The sequence below is a fragment of the Agelaius phoeniceus genome, chromosome 1 (assembly GCF_051311805.1).
Source record: "Agelaius phoeniceus isolate bAgePho1 chromosome 1, bAgePho1.hap1, whole genome shotgun sequence".
Lineage (NCBI taxonomy): Eukaryota > Metazoa > Chordata > Aves > Passeriformes > Icteridae > Agelaius > Agelaius phoeniceus.
In genome coordinates, this window is record NC_135265.1 from 63,258,478 (window position 1) to 63,276,835 (window position 18,358).

The 18,358-nt window shown below is 41.2% G+C and overlaps 1 long non-coding RNA gene across 1 annotated transcript in view; it reads right to left on the minus strand.

Moving 5' to 3' along the window:
• Positions 1–5,376: 5,376 nt before the first annotated feature.
• The window catches only part of LOC143695776 (uncharacterized), a 44,927-nt gene continuing 31,945 nt past the window's right edge, over positions 5,377–18,358 (minus strand). The window contains exon 3 of the long non-coding RNA XR_013185315.1: positions 5,377–6,090. This is a non-coding gene — a long non-coding RNA (uncharacterized LOC143695776). The remainder of the gene's footprint in view (positions 6,091–18,358) is intronic.

Sequence of the window (18,358 nt, forward strand, 5' to 3'; positions counted from 1 at the left end):
GCTTTGCCCACATGCTTGCACCGCACGAAGAGGTGGAGAAACAAAGCGAATGAGAAGCGTGGGATGATTGTTGCTTCAAAAAACAGTAATTAAGAATCTGTTAGAAAAATAACAACTGAGTTTAATAAGAGCTTAACTTAGCTGCGTGAGCTGGACAGAGAGAGACTCCTGGGCTGTCTCACAGAAACCAAGCAGCTTGAACTCCTTGGGAGTCTTTCAAGTGACATCGAAGTGGATTCATGGAACTCCAGTAAGAGGCATTGTTCTTGTTTCTATTGCAGAGATGACTTGCCTTTCTCTTTAAAATGAAATTATAATAACCAGCACTGTTACAAAAAGTCAAATAAAAAAAAGTGAAAACTTTAGTAAAAAATCTACGCTTATACTAAGATAGCTGACTTATATTCACAAAGTCATGCTAATTCTCAGTTAAGTCCCAAAGCCTCTTGTTATTATCCACATTCTCTCTACCTCCCTACCATGGTGTGGATGATGCAATATGCAAAATCACCAGCTGTTCATATTTTCATGAAGTACTTAAGCTGAGTGAATTGAGGATGGAGTGTACTTTTTTACCTTGAAATTCATCTATATTTCTTTTGCCCTTGCTCTCTCAACTTCATACCTCTTAAAGTTCATAACATTTATCCTGATGAAAAAGAGCTGAAGAGAGAAATTAGATCCGTAAATACCTACTGAACATAACTTTCTGGGGAGCAGATGGACCTATAATATGTTATCGTATGACTCCTGCTGTCTTCTGCTTAGAGCTGTTCAAGAGGATCTCACTCCTTACTTGCCTGAGACAAGTAAAGGAGTCCTTCAAGTGGTCATTCCATTTTTTTTCTCATAGGCAGAAGTAAAAAGCCCCTTTCCTCTTCCTAGACATCCTACCTCAAGAGATCTTTCATTTCAACCCCATGAGAGGGTTTCTCATTGTCTGGGGGAGTTCCTGAAAGAACACGGAGTCTCTATCACTTTTAAGATGCTTTAAGTTCAGTAAATCCAAGCTCAGTACTTTATTGCTGGTCCTGAGGCCAGGAAGCATTGCATGTCCCTTTATGCCACTCACCTGGGCCTGAGCCAACAGTTTTGAGCTGCTGGCATGCTTACTCCTCCTATCTTGGAGACAAATGCCAGAAAATGACTGTAAAGGATGGTCAAATTCCCCTTCTGTACCATCTGTGTCTTCAAATGTCTCCTGTGCCTCTTTTAATCTTTGGTGCTTGCTGAGATTTTGCTGGTACTGGTAGCAATTACTGTTCATTTGCCTTAGGAGAAGTCTCCCACTAGTGTAATAAAGACATGGACTGTTTAGTGTCACCCAGAGAACTCTGGACAGTCCTTCTCTATGGCAACACATTGCCATTGTTTTTAGGGCCCTTAAATTTGTGAGAGGTGACAGTAGTACCAATGGTGACTCCATAAGTAAGAAACTAAACTGCTCTGCCTTGGCATGACTAGTTCCTTTATGCTACCTATCATGCTGAAATTTTATCTGGGAATGTCACATTTCCAAGAGGTTTGATCAATAAAATGTTGCTGCAAGTGTAATGATGGCTGGTAGCAAGTTTAAGGCAGAGAGAAGTGCAAGTTATATTATCCAGTGTCTTGGGATGGAGGAGAAATGGATTACTTGCAAAATCCATCACTGGAGTGACAAAATTTGGAGCTGGTTTTGGTGTTCTTTGATTTAAGGACATCTTGCAAGACCGTCCTTGCTGGTAACTTAAATATGACCTCATTACAGTGAAATGTTAGGACAAATAGTAGCTGCAGTAGTTCAGCAATGATAACTCACTAGTCTGAAAATTTCCTTTGGGTATCTCACACAAAACACTTCAAAAACTGAGGCACATCATTCTCAGTATTAAGCAATATTTTGAAATTCTGCAGATGCAGATGCTGACTTCCCACTGAATTCATTGTAAATCACATGCATTTGTACTGTCTGAGTCTGGGCAAAGAGCTGTCACCCGAGGAAAACAGTTATGCTCAAGTCTGCATAAACAAACCCACACACCAAGCTCATTTCACGAGGCAAAAGTCCTCTCCTAAACACAGGTGGGGAGATCAGATTGTTGACTTCCCTACATGGAGACCAAAAGGGCTGTTCTTCATTGTTGTGAAAAGCCAGAATGCCTCCACTACAGTCCTTCAAACATCATCCATCTGGTTGGTGTTCCATGGTTTGCATTCATTCAAAAAGTGGTTTTGGGTCAGGGTCACAGTTTCTTCACTAGCAACTTGCAAAGTGCCTGGCATGCATTTGGAAAACTCCTGGAACTGGAAGAAGTTCATCTCTCCCATGAAGGGAGAATTGCAGGAGGATCATCAGAAATCAGGTGGATCTCAAGCTGTTGGAGGCCATCAGCAGCCTGATCAGACTCCATGAAATAGCCTAAACTAAGGTTTCCCATCTGCTCTAGGCCTGGAAGCTGCTTCACTGCATGACAAAACTGAGGACATGACACCCTTTTGCTTCTCTGCTTCTACAGTGATTCTCTCATGTTTTAAATAAACTTTTGACTTCTGTCCAAATGCAGTATCTGGAAGGAAAAGGAAAACTCAAATTGCTTGCAAACACATGAAATAGGTGATAAATAGATGCAGTCTGCATGATATTATGTGGTAACTGAGCTTGCATAAATCATAACTTTTCAGTCTTTCATTAAACTAGTGGGACTGAGTTTTGGCATACATTTTTTTAAAGATTAATAGTAATTTAGCTATGATGAAGAATAGATCACCCACACCAAATTTGTTCCAGTTCACCACAGTCGAACTTCTTATGTGTAACTTGTTGATAATTTTTCAGAAACAAACCTGAAACACTACTGAACACCTGAAAAAAAGCATCTGCTTTTGTCATCTGCTTCCAAAACATCTGAAAGACTTCAGCAAATAATTGAAAGCTACTGGACAAAGAGTTTCAAAGGCCCTAATTCTTCCCACTGTTTTGAACTGAGGTTGTATGTCCTGGATTGCTCTCATCTGTGGGTCTTGCTGAGAGAGCTCCCATGGAGCAGGTGCCTGTTGGTCAAGCTCTCACAACTTTCCATGAAAGCACCTTTTGTCATTCTAGAAAAGAATTTTAGAGAAAATTATTGATTTATGAGAAGAAAATTCCTTCTGTAGCTACCAGCCATGTATATGGAGAAAGTTAAACAAAACACCCCATGGAGGTTTCCTGAAAATTTGAGCCTGTTATAACCACACATTTTTTCAGGGAAGCTGACACTTGCTCTGAGCTCTGACTGTTCTCATACACACTTTTTCTCATCTGGGCAGATTCTCTGAGGTTTGGCACTGTACTGGTGTAGCCACATGTTTCCTGGCTGGTTTGGAGTGTGGTCAAATCAAGCTTGAGTCTGCCTGCAAAACACTGTGTAGACATATCTTTTGATGTGTTCCTGAGCCAGATGTAGCACTTTCCAGAATAAGGAATGTGGAATAACAAGTTTCATGACATCTGGTGGTGCAAATGATACCCCAGATTTAACACTGATTCCTATCCAAAATTTCAATCTCATTTTGTGAGCTGCACTTATTTAGGGTCTGTATCTCCAATGCTTGAGTGTTTTCCTCACAGTTTGCCTTTGCCTATTCAAAATATATTGTGCCTTGCATGGATATGCATTAAAACAGTTGATTTGCAGGTAGAAATGAATTGCTTCCAATATCTGGAAATAATGAGAAAAATGAAGAATTACAGAGAAGCTGATATTCTTGTGTTAAATGTCTTGTAAACAAAATAAAGAAGTAGCAGCATATGAAATAGGGCTGTTTATTGTCCCCAAGTTATGAAATGTTTTCTTGACTGAGCAACATCTCTGCCAAATGTCTCATGAAGAGCTTTGTTGTGACATAAGTCAAAGGCAAGGAAAATCCATATTGTTACAGGCATTTTGATCTGTCATGGACTGCGTCTGCAGAGTGACTGGACTGTGTTCTCTGCAGTGAAGTACACATGTCAACGCCCACAAGCTAATGCAGACTGGGGAAGAAGCAAGACGATAAAGCTGCGAAAACTTTTGGGAAAGAAGCTGAGCAGGGAGCATCTGTACGTGATATCTCTGGGACTTGTGGGCGCTCAGCAGCTCCAAGAAAACAGACTGCTGATGGTGGTTCTTAATATATTGACTTAGCTGCTGAGCTGGAGGCAGAAAAACAGAAGTTCTGGGGGGATCTGGCAGTCTGTGCTTGTTTGTCCTCCTTGAATGTGTGGCAGAAGACATCTAAGCACATGCTACTTGTGTAAGAGAGCTTGGAGGGATAAACAGAAGCATGAAAAGGTTGCTGAAACCTCCAAAGTATTTTTTCTCTTCTCAAACAATTGTGCATCAGTTCATTTACTTTGAGCAGGACGTGGTGTAGTATGGTGTGAACCTGACATGAAAAGCACATGGAGCCAGTCAGGAAGAGTTAGTTTTGCTATATTGTACAATCCTGGAAAGCCATGATCATCCTGGTGCCACTGCAGACCCTGTTGGGATAGGTACCCAGGAAAATCCTGGGAATAGACCAGATGTAGTCTCTTGTCCTAAAAGTGCTGTGTCATGTGAGCTCCAATACCTCTCATCCTGCTGATTAAGTGTGAGAGAACAAAGAGTACCCCATCACCCCTCCCAAACTCAACAGCTGCTACTTGGAAGAGGCTTTTTTCCCCCATAATTGGTATTAGATGATGATGATGCCACAGGCTTTGAAATATTGGAAGCCAGCACTGATCACGCTTACAGATAGCTGAACAATGCAGTGCAATGTAAACTAGGCAAACAAATCCATCTGGGTTGCCAGAGAAGGCAGAGAAAAGCTCTAATCTTCTAGAAGCAGCTGTTGGCCAAGCTGACATTGAAAGGCATTATTTTTAAAATGAAAGCTTCTGTGCGGGTGATGAAAGCTGCTGCATTTCTTGCTTTGGACTGGAAGTGCTTGTTGGTAGCCGAGACAGAGATCAAAATTATTGAATGCTGCAGAGCAAGAGTGATAAGCAGGACCCTCTTCAGTGAGTAATGGATTCCTGTCCACTCTGGGGCAGGATGATGGGTTTTGACAGGAATATCTCCTTACTGGGGCAGGTAATGATGCACCTGAGCCGGCTGAGAGGCTGTGCTATGTTTCCTGCCTTGGATGCTCACCAGAGTGAATCAGGCAAGAGGCTGGTTTCCCCACCTGATTCCTCCTGGAGAAGTCCCAAATGGAGAAGTCCCATGGGGGAGTTTAGAGCCAGACTTATTAGCCCTTTACATATCCTAGGGTGGACCTTGTTAGGATGGTTAGGTGAGCAAAACTTTCCTCGGGTAGCTACAGCCTGTGGCAGAAAAGAAATAATGTCAGGAGTCTGGATGTGCCATTCATGTGAACCAAGCCACATCAGTCAAAGCAGCTTTATTTCAGGGCAAGTGAGTCAAACATAGGGGTTTTGCCAATATAATCTTATAAAGGTAGAGAAAAAAGACCCTAAAGCCTAAAATTACATGCTTGTACTGGCAAGTGTCTTTAGAAAACTAATCTTAGTACCTGAAAAAAATTCAGTTTAAAAAAAGTTAAAAAGATAGAATGATTTCATATATGAGGACAGCATTGTTAGCATCAACAAATTGTGGGTTTTCATCCAGGGTGAGAGGATACAGTTCAAATGTGGAGAAGCAAAGGAGATCTCTCATTCATACAGTGCTCTCAGGAGGTTAGTAGTAGCTTACCAGTGGCAGCAGCAGTGGGTGAAATAGTTGTAATTTGTATTGGTTTAACAGTCTGTGATGCCTGAGGGATGCTACAAAGATGCGTATTTTTCTTTTGTGCACTGTGACTGACAGAGAAATAAAAGCCACCCCTACCAGGATAAGTAGCATCATTATCCATGCTGCAAACAGGGATACTGGGCCACAGATGGGTTTTCTCAGTGCTGTGGAGTCATGGCAGGGCTGTCAGGTGTTGGTAGGGGCCAGGACCCAGGGCTCCTTCACAGGGAAGAGACAGGCACTGGAGGATGCTGCACCATGGTCTGTAGTGAGCAGTTAACAGTTCCCCTGGTACCTGGCAACCAGTGAAGGAGTAATCTTGACTTAAGGCTTCTTGGCTTGAAGGCTGGAAAGAGGAGAATAATATCCAGGGTTAGTACTAAGCCCCCTCTCTGAAAGCAAGTTTTCCTTTGGGCATTGGTGCTGGTGGTTGCTTGGCAGAGCAAACATGGGAGTGGAGAAGCAAGCAAAACCTCTCATTATCCTTTTTGCCAGAGTTGAAAGAATGTGACAGAGAGACTTGTTTAGCTGCAAAGCCATATAGACCATATTGTCTAAATACATTTTATTTTCCTGTTAAACTCCATTTATAAGACTGACAAGAAGACTAATAAAATCTACTAAGAACAAGGATGGTAATTTAGCACTCAGAGAGTGAGAGAGGCGCTTTATCTGAGGAACGCCTATGCTGCACTCATGTCTTCAAGCCATGCCTGAAGCACAGATATTTATTCTGATGAGCAATAAGCGGGCACAGAAGGGTTTTTTAATAACTTTTTTCTTCTGGACAACACATACTGCCTGTGTTCTGAGGCTTTTCATGTGAAGTTGTTGCCAGGCACCTTTACAGAGAATAGTTAAAAGGCTCAGTAGGTACCATAGTGTTCTGTGAGATGAAAACTGAAGCACCCCAGACTCAAAGGTTACTTTTGGAAGAGTTCTCTCCACAGTTTTCACTGGTTTGGGTGGCTTTGATCACAGCCCTGTCACTCAAATTTGAGATATCTTGTTTTTAAAACTGTGTCCACCAGCAGGCATGCACGGGCCTCATCTGTCTGTCATCTGCCTGGCAATGGCCAGTCGATGCACTGCACAGTCAGATGCAACCTGAAACAAGGTTGAAGCTTCAACCAAAATTTCAAAATCTTTGTCCTTTCATATTTGCTTTGGTCTTTTATTTTTCCAGCACATTTTTTGAGGAAGAAAACAGATGCATTTTTAATGAACATTTTAAAAACTAATTCAATATTCTTATTTAAACATGTCAGCCTGAATAGCAAAAAGCAAGGGGGGGAAAAAAAGCAAAGAAATGGAAACTCAAATCCCAAATATAGTTTTGTGGAATGACTCAGACTTAAGTATAGTTGTATAGACTTATATAGTTATATTTTGGTGTCCAGAATTTTCCCTGAGATCTGCCTTTATCCTAATAGTTCCTGCCCAGCACTGCTGTGTGAGGTGAGCTTGTGTGTGGTTAAACAGCTGCCGTACTCCGACCAGAGGTGGAAGCATTTCCATGATGGTCTGAAAAGAACTAGTGTACGGCATTTGTACAGCTCTTTGGGGATCTTTCTGGATGAAAGGCGCTATTATACGGGTAAGATCATTATCATTATCATGAAAAACCTTCTCAAGGAAGCAATTCCACCTTCTGCTTCTGACACCTCATTTCTCTGTTGTCTCAGGAGCCTCTTTTGTATCTCCTAGGAGTGTCAGTTCACATCTTAATCTCTTTGTATGTAATCTCATTACAGATAATCCCATTTGCTAGAGATGTCAGTACTTCTCCACCATGTGAGTAAGGATTTCCACACCGCTCATTTTGTAACTGAACCCAGCTACATTCACTGTACAAAACAGGCTGGTTGTACCTGGAATCTCTGTTAGGCTAGGTTAGCTGTGGGCAGGGGAAGGAAGGAAGGAAGGAAGGAAGGAAGGAAGGAAGGAAGGAAGGAAGGAAGGAAGGAAGGAAGGAAGGAAGGAAGGAAGGAAGGAAGGAAGGAAGGAAGGAAGGAAGGAAGGAAGGAAGGAAGGAAGGAAGGAAGACCTTTTTGTTAATAACATCCAATTATTTTTTTTCTCCATCTCATTGTTTATGTGAGAGAGAAATTTCCCCTGAAAAAAAAAAAATCCAAGTTTATAAAACAACGATGATAAAAGAAGTTTGACAATTACTTTCACCACCATCCATCTTCAGTCAGGTCTGCCCGGTAGAGCCAGATACACTGTGAGCTTTCCCTACTTTGATTCCTTATCTTTTAGTAACTCCTGTCAATTAAGGAGGGTGTAGTCTACTCTCAATTCATTAAATCCACCACAATTGTCAGTTAGTGACAGGCTCTGGGGAGGCCAGGACTAAGTAAACATCAGGGATAAATTATGCAAGAAGGGCACAGTTAGGGGAAAAATGAGGCCCCCTTTACATAACATGTTTATCCTTAAATTCTTAAGTAAGCTACTATCATTGACAAAAGTCCAAACCCCTATATTCTTAGAGGGAAGAGTGGGGAAAAAAAAAAAGCAGTTGCTCTCCTTTGACGGTTTGAAAAAAGAAAAGATGTTTGTACCACTCACTGACTGGCTAATGAATAATCAGATTTCACAGCTTGAGTGCTGGGGTGGTAATTTGGTTGCACGCCATGCTCCAAATCCATGGAATAGTGCTTCATTAATGTGAAGACCTGTATAATCAAACAATTAGCAGTCTCTCTGCTGCTAAAGCAGCTTTTCATCAGCATATATACTTCGTTGTAAGATGAGACTCAAATTACTGGATCTGACAGCAACTAGTCTTTTACTAAATCACAGCAGTAGTAAAATAGGGTGGACACAACATTCATTTTTAACCCGTTTCTACATATGCAAGAGGCTCATTCTATCTATGTCACATGCCATATATAACTATCATCAAGAAGGTCATGACATTGTAGGTGAACTGAAATTGCAGTTAAATGAGTAAATCACAGATTAGAATTTTCTTTCAAGTGCCATAAATTGGCAGTGATATGTTGCTACTTCTCACTTCCCCTACTTCTCACTTTGTTTATCTTCTAGGAAGAAAGAAGAGACTTCTACCTGTGTTCCAATTCCTGAATGTCACCTCTGCCCCTTCATAGCAGGGGTTTTAACTGTATAGGTAGAAGGAAGTTTCAACTCTTTCTATATTTTGCATTTGTTAAGGCTCAAGGGCAATTGCCCTCTGCTCTCCAGTTCATTTTCCAACATGACAGCTAGGGACGAGGAGGTGGAAAAAGTGAAGATTGGTCCAGAGTGCAGCATCAATCTGCACGTATGGATATGAGTTCTCCTGCATATTTCAGCCCAGAAAACCCTGGTGCATGAAGTCTCTTATGCCTTTTATCTCCCTGCCAGCCTGGGATGGGGTTGGCACCTTCCAGGGGACAGAAGCATCGATATGGGACTGAGCAACTGCTTGTGCACCTGCTGCCACCAGCCTGGTGGGCAATGGAGCTGTTTGTTGGAAGGATGGGACAACACGTAGGATCAGAGTAAGCTAGAAAAGCATACTGAATGATAAAGTCATTTGTGTGTGGATGCTTTGTAGAGAATTCTTTTCTTTAATTACAGGAAAAGTAAGGCTTAATATTATTAATTTATATACAGGCTACACAGCTTTTTTGTTTCCTTTCATACCACCCTGATTTTTCCGGAAATGAAGTGGGTGCCAGTGGGTTTGTTTTGCTGTGTGGCCCAGCAGGTGCTAGCTGCTGAGTGCACTGGAAACATCCAGGGGGTGTTTATGATGTTGGCAAAGACATTGCACCAGAACCTGAGCTTGTTTGAGACAAGGCAGTGAAGTTCCTTTGTGTCAGCTGAGACATTGATCCATTACATTAAAGATCTAATCAGCAATAGCTGATTTATGGTGAAACAGTGCTGGACTGTTTTCATGAATGCAGTGTTTTATTTGGTTTTTTTTTCTTTTCTTTCCTGTCTGTAAAAAATAAAACCAAAGCAACAAAAACATCTTGCAGGTGCTGTACCTGTTTGAGGACCTAAATGTCTGTAGTGAAACTCATTGATAGCTGAAAGGTAGTTCAAAGAACCTATTAGCCTGCCCTGTTTGAATGAGTGCTTTCTAAATATCAGATATAGTAGTGATGATGAGTTCAGGTTCACTCTAGGGAAAGTTTTCTCCAGTAACAATCTCAAACCTGACCATTTCAGAAAAGATGAAAGGAAAGGTCTCATGCTTTCAGTATATGTGTCAGTCTAATACCACCTTGAGAAGTGTGTGCTGCAGAGGTCATCCTGTTTGTTTTATCAGAAACACAGAGATGGAAAGTGGAAAAGGTCAAAATATCCCTCAAGCTGACTACCTGGTTTTTGAGCAAAAGCTGTGAGGGACTAACACATAATCACTTTTAATACAGCTGACCTCCACCAGTATTTTCACCCAAGCTGTGATCTCCTTTTGACTTTGAAGATTCTGTAATCACTGAATTCAGAAAATCTGTCACAGTTCAGTGGTTATTTGTTGATCCAGGAACTGCCCTCACTGTCAGGACCACAAGTGAACAGAGAACAGGACCCAACACAGGATTCATCCCCTGCTCCTTGCCTGTATGTGCTGTCACTGACTCATGAGGGTCAAAATGGGTACAGTTTCCACAAAAATGAAATCTCAAGCTAAACAAGCAGGTGGTATTTTTCTTTCTATTTTTTAATACTGTGATTTTTCTTAACACTTTTCTCCAGTGCACACTAAACATCTCCCTAGCACAGGCATACCTCTGCCATTGTCTAAACAAAGAACTGCACCAATGAAGACTTGCATTTCAGGTGATGGGGTTGGCTGGTTTGAAAGCATTAACGCCTGGATTTAAGACAAAAAAAAAATTCAAACATGTAGCTTTGAAATGCCTATGATTTTTAAAATCTTTGTAATGGTATAGCTCATGAGGTCATGTGCATTGTCCCAGGCAGAGGAAACAGAGTCTATTACTAAACTCTAAATATTCTCATTAATTTTCTTAGGCATTCATTTTGCTTATAACAATTTCTATGTGTATGCAGAAGCTTATGAACACATTCATAAAGCTGCTGTTGCTTTATGAAATGATGCTGTGACACATTTCCTCCAGAAGCAGCTCTTTGTCCAATCTTTGCCTAAAAACCAATTAGGAATATTTTTTCCATCGGATTCCTTTACAAATGTCCTCGATTATTTACTTCATGGAAATTAACCAGAAGGGGCTCTAATCCACCTGGGATGAGGGTCCTTGTTCTGGGGCAGGCTCTCTTCAGCCTCCCAGGCAGAAGTGAGGTGGTGGGTTGTGTTGGCCACCCTGCACTGTGTAGCCCCCTGTTTAGGGGCACTGCCCTGCAGGGGATGCCTGTCCATCACTGGTGCTGTTCACCACATTCCCAGATGTCCCACTTGGGGCAACTGGTGCTGCCTAAATTTCAAGGGTTTTCTGCAGCAGAGCCATGTGAAGAGGGTAGAGCTGTGGCCACCTGCTGACAGGCTACAATGCCATGGGCCCTGGTAGGGGTAGCATTTATCTTCAGAAGGACAGAGTGTGAAAGAGGCTCAGGAAATTCATAAGGAGGAGTAAGCCTTAACAAATGCCCTAGAGGAGCTAGGCATAAAGTCTCCTCACAGGGGTTATGTGCCTACATCTCACCAATGCTTTTATAATCTTACCCTTAAGCCACTTACTTGATCTCGGGTTCACCCTCCCTCCCTGCAAACCCCTGGAAAAGAAAAAACAAGGAAGAAAAAAACACAGGCAGAAATGCAATAAAAGCAGGGAGGCAATAACTGTGTTTTCTCCTTGCCTGTGGAAATGGTGGGTGTCCCAGTGCAGCAGGGGATGCAAACCCCTGCCAGGGGATCCCAGCTGCAGGAGGAGAGCAGAACCAGCACCTTGCACCTGCTGCAATGTTTTCTGCTTCAGAATGCTGTCCCTTGACACAGCAAGATACACTGGAAGCGTGGCGCTCTGTGTAGAAGCACAGTGTGAATTTATAGTATGATATTACATTCACACATACAGACCCTTACCATTCTCAAGCACACATTTTTTACCATGAATTGTATTTTTTTGTGTATGCATTCCTCAATTGTATAAACTCCGCTCCTTGCATGAGACCCCTGCCCCTGCCATATCCCACATTCTGCAGATGCTTCTGTGTGCTTTCAAGTGTCTCTGCTATAAGAAAAAACAAAGGATACAGCTACATAAAGCTTGGATTGGAAATAAATGAATGGAGATACGTAAAAAAATCAATCTCAGTCTATTTTAGATTGATCACAACAAATTCAACAGCTCTAAAAAAATGTGGTCCAATACTCTTATTAAATGAGTTTCATTTGTTGTTGATTTCTAAATAATAATAACAATGTTATTTTTCAGAACAAATTATTTAAACACTGACAATTCAAAATAAATTCCCCCCCAACATCTTTATAAAGATATTAATTTTACCCTATATTTTGAAAAACACTTTCATTTTCCTTTTCTTTTTTTCTTCTGTTTCATAAAACTTGTGTTTTAACAAATCACTGCCATGAGCTAACCCAGATCTGAATCCAGCAAATACTCTCAGCATTATCCTTCTCTGTTCACATATATTTGAAGTAAATTACATCAAATTGTATTTGAAATACCAAACTGGCATTAATGGAAGCTTCTTTTGCTCCAGGCACCATTTTAAAATAGATGAGCATAAAAATGCAGTCTGCATCATTAAGTTTATATGAAACTAGTGAGAATAAAAATCACCATGTAAGTTCTAATAAGATGTGTTTTTCATTCCAGTTTAATAACCCAAGACTATATTCATCTTCCAGTATAATAAATACACTGAAAGGAATTCATTCTTTTGTGTTTTTTAACATGTTGAGGGTTTCAGAAGATGGAGTTTTCTGGGAAGCTGGGTGAAGAAAATTCTTTAATATGGCAGTGCAGAGTATTATTATCATAAATAATTAATGTGCACAGCAGAAGAAAGCCCAGCTTCATTAATAATTCTTATTTTTAGTTGGCATAAGCTAGAGGTGCTGTATCTTCTTTCATCCGATCTATGTCAATTTCCTCAATTTAGAATTACTAGATGTTAAAATTTTAAAGGTATGCTACATTTTGCCATGGATTTTTATTTGTGACTTTGCATTAATATCCTACTGTTAATTCTTACCCGCTGAGATATTTTTAGTAACAAGCAAGAAAAGAATAAAAAAAAAACAACCCGGTAGCAGCCAGGCAAGGTAGAGTGGGCATCAGTGTCAGCTCCTTTCATCTTTCATTTCCCTTTGGGACCAGTTAAGATGCTTCTTTGATTAGAACCTCAGGAAATATTAAAAAGCTCTTCTGTGAATTTAAACTCATCAAACTTGTCTCTGTTTATTTTTTTGAATACTGAGATAATTCACCTCCCACATTTCAAGAACACAGGTTCCTTCCAACCCAACTGTGCTCCTCTGATCAGCAAAGTCACTTGTCAACATCGCTGAGTCTCTCTCCTAACAAATGTTAGTGCTTCATTAATGCAGTGCCAAAGCCGGAGCTGCTCCTAAATGTTCCTTATTAGCACAGATGAGGAAGTGAGATGACACTAGAGATGGCACAGAGATGGGTGCAAGTAGTGCTGGATTAAAACAAAGGAGAACTATGTGACACCTGAGGGAAACAAAACACAGAGTGGGGGGGGGGGGAAACCATTTTCTCTTGTTGCTAAATATTTGTGGGAGGGAGACTGAAACTCTCATCATGACTGTGGAAAAACCAATGCCATGGAGGTGTAGTGTTAACCTGCATTACACCTTTTGAACAGAATTGAAAATATTCTTGTTAATCAGTGCAAATGTTAGAGCTGAATGAAAAGGGATGGGATTCTTTTTTTTTTTACTCTCAAGCATTTCAAAAGAGAATGTTTTGGTGTTTTTTTCTTCCAAATTGTAGTGGTGGCTGTGAAAAAATCCTCATGGTTTTTTATACTTTCCTCTCCTATTTAATGGTTTATCTCTTATTTTGCTTGAGACCAAAAGATGAAAAAAGAGGTGCAGAAGAAGAAGAAGAAGAAGAAGAAGAAGAAGAAGAAGAAGAAGAAGAAAGAGATCACAGAGAACAAGAAAGAGAACACAGAGAAGGAAGCCAATAAAAAGCAAAATGCATGAGGCTGCTCACTTGGGAAAAAGTCCATTTTAACCTCATTTATTTAGGGACAAAAATTTTTGGCTATTGGCAATGCTCCGTGCATCTGAAGTAGCCCGGATAGTAATTTCATCCGTGTATCACAGCATCTTCAGTCAGACATTTGTGTCAGAATCAATATCCTTTTAAGAATTTTCATAGCTTTTCCCTACATTAATATGTGGTTCATGTTATTTAAGCTGGAAATGTGCTGGAGATGTCCTGTTGGGCTCCAAGGGCCAGACTGGACAAATTGGAGAAATTTGGCTCCCATCAGTGAAGGGTTGATGCCTCTGTGTATTTGTACACAGATACACACAGAAAATGAGTGATGTTATTGATCCCGTGTAGAAAAATTCAGATGATGAATTTAGACACGACCTTCCATGTGTCTGTCAGAAGTGCCATGTGGTTGTCAAACAGGACACAGAACCTGGGCACTCGCAGACGAGCTAGGGAGGGCACGTGGAGCACATGGACACTTTATGTCTTCCCTTTGTTAGTATCTGCATGGAACAATACACTGAGAGACCATGTGTCCACTGGGGTGCTGCTTTTGCTAAAATTCAACTTTTTACTTAAGGCACACAGTGCAGAGTATTTTCATTTAATTTGTGTACCTGCTACCATTAAAATGGAAAGGAGTGGCAAAACTTTGCGTTCTCAAGCCATCATACTCACTAATCAGCTAACACAAACCAATTATACAATAGGTGAAAGACATGGGCTTGCATGCTAAAATCTACATTTTTCTGCCTTCTTTATTTCCTATCAATCCACTGTGACAATGGGTTTGTTTTGCAGGAAAATATGCAAATACCTTAATCTGGTAGAACAGTATGACAGTCTGAATGTGAGTCTCTTCATGATATGTTAACAAACACTTGTTAAGAGGACCAGCCCTAGGAAGATGATAAATTTCTGAGTGCAAAATCAGAATCTCTGCAGAAAAACTGCGTAACCCTTTGAAAAAGAAAAAAAGAAAGGATGGATACTGAGGATCAGTCTCTCAAAATAATACATTTCCATCTTATCTGAAATGTGATACATTAGCAAATGAGTAGGTGAAGGAATTGGTGAACTTTTGCTGCTTTCTTTCTGCACCCACATAATGAAAAATCCCACCACTTTTTGGAAGGTCTGTTGTGTCTGTTTTGCTTTATACATTAATTATATAGCATCAACTGTTGGAGAAATAGTTCTAAAATATTCCTGCAAATGTTGAAAATGTATCTGTGGAGACTTTTATATTTTTTTTCCCTAACATCCTAATTTCAAGAGTGATTTAAGAACTGATTGGCATTTGGCAAAAAATGAATGATAATGAACTCATTTCAATAGAGATGGACCAGATACCATGCCGGCTGTTGAAACTTTTCAAAGCTGGTTTCTCTCCAGTAAATGTGATCCTGCAGGCTCTGTCCATCTGCCTACAAGAAAAGAGACATTCGCATTCTGCAGGAAATACTGCTGAGAAAATACCAGTGAGAATTAGCAAATTTGTGATCTCTCATCGTTCCCAGCAAGGAAACTGGACGATGACAAACACCACAGCAAAATAATAGCACTGAGTTACTTCACTTCCCTATTTTCCTTTTTTTTCCTGTGTTTTTCCCTTTTTTTTTTTTTTTGTCCTCTTTGCATTAGCAGGTAACAAACTTCCTTCAGTATGTTTACCAGATAGAGAAGTAGCAGCTTGCACAAGCCTGAGCCCCTCCTCACAGCAGGGATGCTCGGGAGTGACCCGAAGCTGTTGCTTACAAGGATGGTTTGATTCTGGCCTCACCCTAATTTTTGCTGGTGCAAACTGAGTCACAGGCGCCACATTAAACAGCTGAAGTGAAAAACTACACCAGCTGTTAGACTTCTCCTGCTACATGAAATTGAAACAGCTCTGAGATTTAAGGAAAATAGCATGAATTCACCCCCAGACATGACACCTGTGGGACAGGACAGGTTCTTCCTTGCCCAGTGCCCACCAGCCCACCTTGTGCAAGGCTGAGCGCTGGTGGAAGGGTGACCAGCCAGTGCCCTCTTGCAGGTGGCAGGGCCAGCAGAGGTGCCCCAGCCCCTGGGTGAAGCCCACCCTAGCCCTCAGCCCTCAGAGCAGGTCAGCTCACAATGCTCATTTCTCAGTTATTTCATTTCTGCTCCAAAGTCTGTCACATTTCTCCCTCCCCCCCATCCCCCTCCCACCAAGAGATGGTTTCTGTGTCTCCCTTGGGTATTTTCAGCTGCTGCCAAGATCCAGGTCCACATTCCTATCTCCTCCCCAGCTGCTCTCTGTGCCTTTGTTTTCAAAGGTGGCTCTCTAATGCAGTGCCTGTAGGCTCACCTTTGCACAGCATCACTGCTAAATTTTTAATCAGTGGTAGTAAAACAAAGGAAATGAAGAAACTCCAGTACTTAACAAATGGCGTGTGGCTAAGCCCCAGGCCTTATCCTAGTTTACAGACATGAGCAGGGTGTCAAGCACCAATCCTACAGACCAATTAGCATCCCAGGAGACTTTGCTCTGGTGCATGGTCATGCAACTATCATTAATGTTATGTGGTGTTATGGTTGCACATGGCCAAAACATAAGAGAGAGGAAGTACTTCTGCATTTCATGCTGAATTCTCTTGTATATGAGTTGTTAATTAAAAAACTTGGCTCTGTTCTGTCCCTTTGCACAATCAGAACGATGTAAATAAGAATCTTATCCAAAAGCTTTAAAAATCAATTTTAAAAAAGCTGGCTACAATATTTGCACAATATTTGCAGCTCTGCAGAATGAAGCAGGGAATAACTAAGTTTTCATCTTCTCAGTTTCCCCACACAGCTTAGACCTGCCCATTGCAGTGAGCAGGTTCCTGTGTCTGTGAGGCAGAAGGCTCACACCTGCCTTGGTGTGGAGTATTTGGTACCAGTCACTATGAGAGGCAGAAATCTGTGTGCTCAGGGGTGTGGCCTGAGAGATTCATCTGAGATATGTCAGTGAGCCAAATTCTCTTAATTATGCACCAGGAAGGATGTTTCTGTAAGCTGAGTGACACCCCAGACCTCAGCACACCCAACTTCTGTGTGGCCCTGAGTCATGTCTCCAGCAGGTGATGCTAATGGGGGGTGGAATTTGAAGCCAGAGCCCCTCTCTTTGCTCCTGGTTAATTCCCAAGAGTACAGAAGACTCTACCTCTTCAATCTTCATATTTTTGCCCAACTGTTTTATTATCTATGAAACTCTGATTTGTGTGAAAGATAGAGATAAAGGAGTTTAAGTCGTACGGCAGCTTTTGAAATGAAAGTCGTGATGCTAAAAACACCTGTTGCAACCAAAAAACTATACGAGTATATATATATAGGGGTATAGGAGTATGATTTATTACATATATTATGGTAACCCCACAAGAACTGAGCAAAGATTTTGCCCTTTTTTTGTCTTATTCACACATGGGCATGTTAAAAAGCATCAAAGGCGCATCATGTGTCCCAAAGGATTAACTCAGCTCTTACTAACACTTTCATTTCTGTGTTCCTACAGCTTAAGTGTAGAGGCTTTATTTCACCATGCCTGTGAGGGGCAATTCCTGCTCAAAATGTGTGTTTAACAGAAGAAAGAAGTATACCACCAACCCACAAAAAGTATATCAGCTTCTCATTGGAGTAAAGTGTCAGCCCTTGGCACAAAGGGCAGAGAGCTCTGCAGGAGGTGTGAAGCGTTATCCATCCCTGTCCCACCCCTGTCCTGCAGCTCCAAGGGTAAAACAATGCACTTTGTGGTGTAAATGAACAGCATCAGAGAGGACACCGGCAGTGAATGTGTTTCTGGGATGTTGACTCCTGTGCTGAGGACTGCTTCCCTCATCTCAGGGACTCCATCACACCAGTGTCTCATCACCCAACCACCTCCCATTTCTAACATGAGAAAAGAAGTAGTCATTAATGGGGGTACAGATAGGAAGGCTGCTAAGAAATATTTTAGCAATTAGGACAGGAGGAAATTTAGTATCCTTTTTTTTTTTTCCACGGGGAAAACCTATTTCCTCACTTCTTTTCCATCCAAGCATAAACTGGTATTTTTTTTTGTCACTGTGAGAGTGAGCCAGAGCCATCACTGGAGACAGAAAGAGGAATTGCTATAGAGTGGATTCATTAAACTCATCTCAGTCCATCTCTTTTTTTTTGGTATTAAAGGAGTATGGAGTAACACAGGGCAGAACGAAGTGTTCTGGAAAACTGATAATCAAATGGCCTAAAGCTAATGTTTACTTTTCTGAATGTTTTACAGCAGCATTACTTGGAGATGTATTAAAAACAGGGAGCGAGAGGGAGGGAGAGAGGGAGGGAGCCTAATAATAGCCTTCCAGTTACAGAAATAGAGAAGCAGCATAGATATGATAATTGAATTTGGTTTGGATGGGCGATAATCCGCCTTTATGCTACAGCTGTAGTTCTCAGATTTGAGCCTGGCTGGTG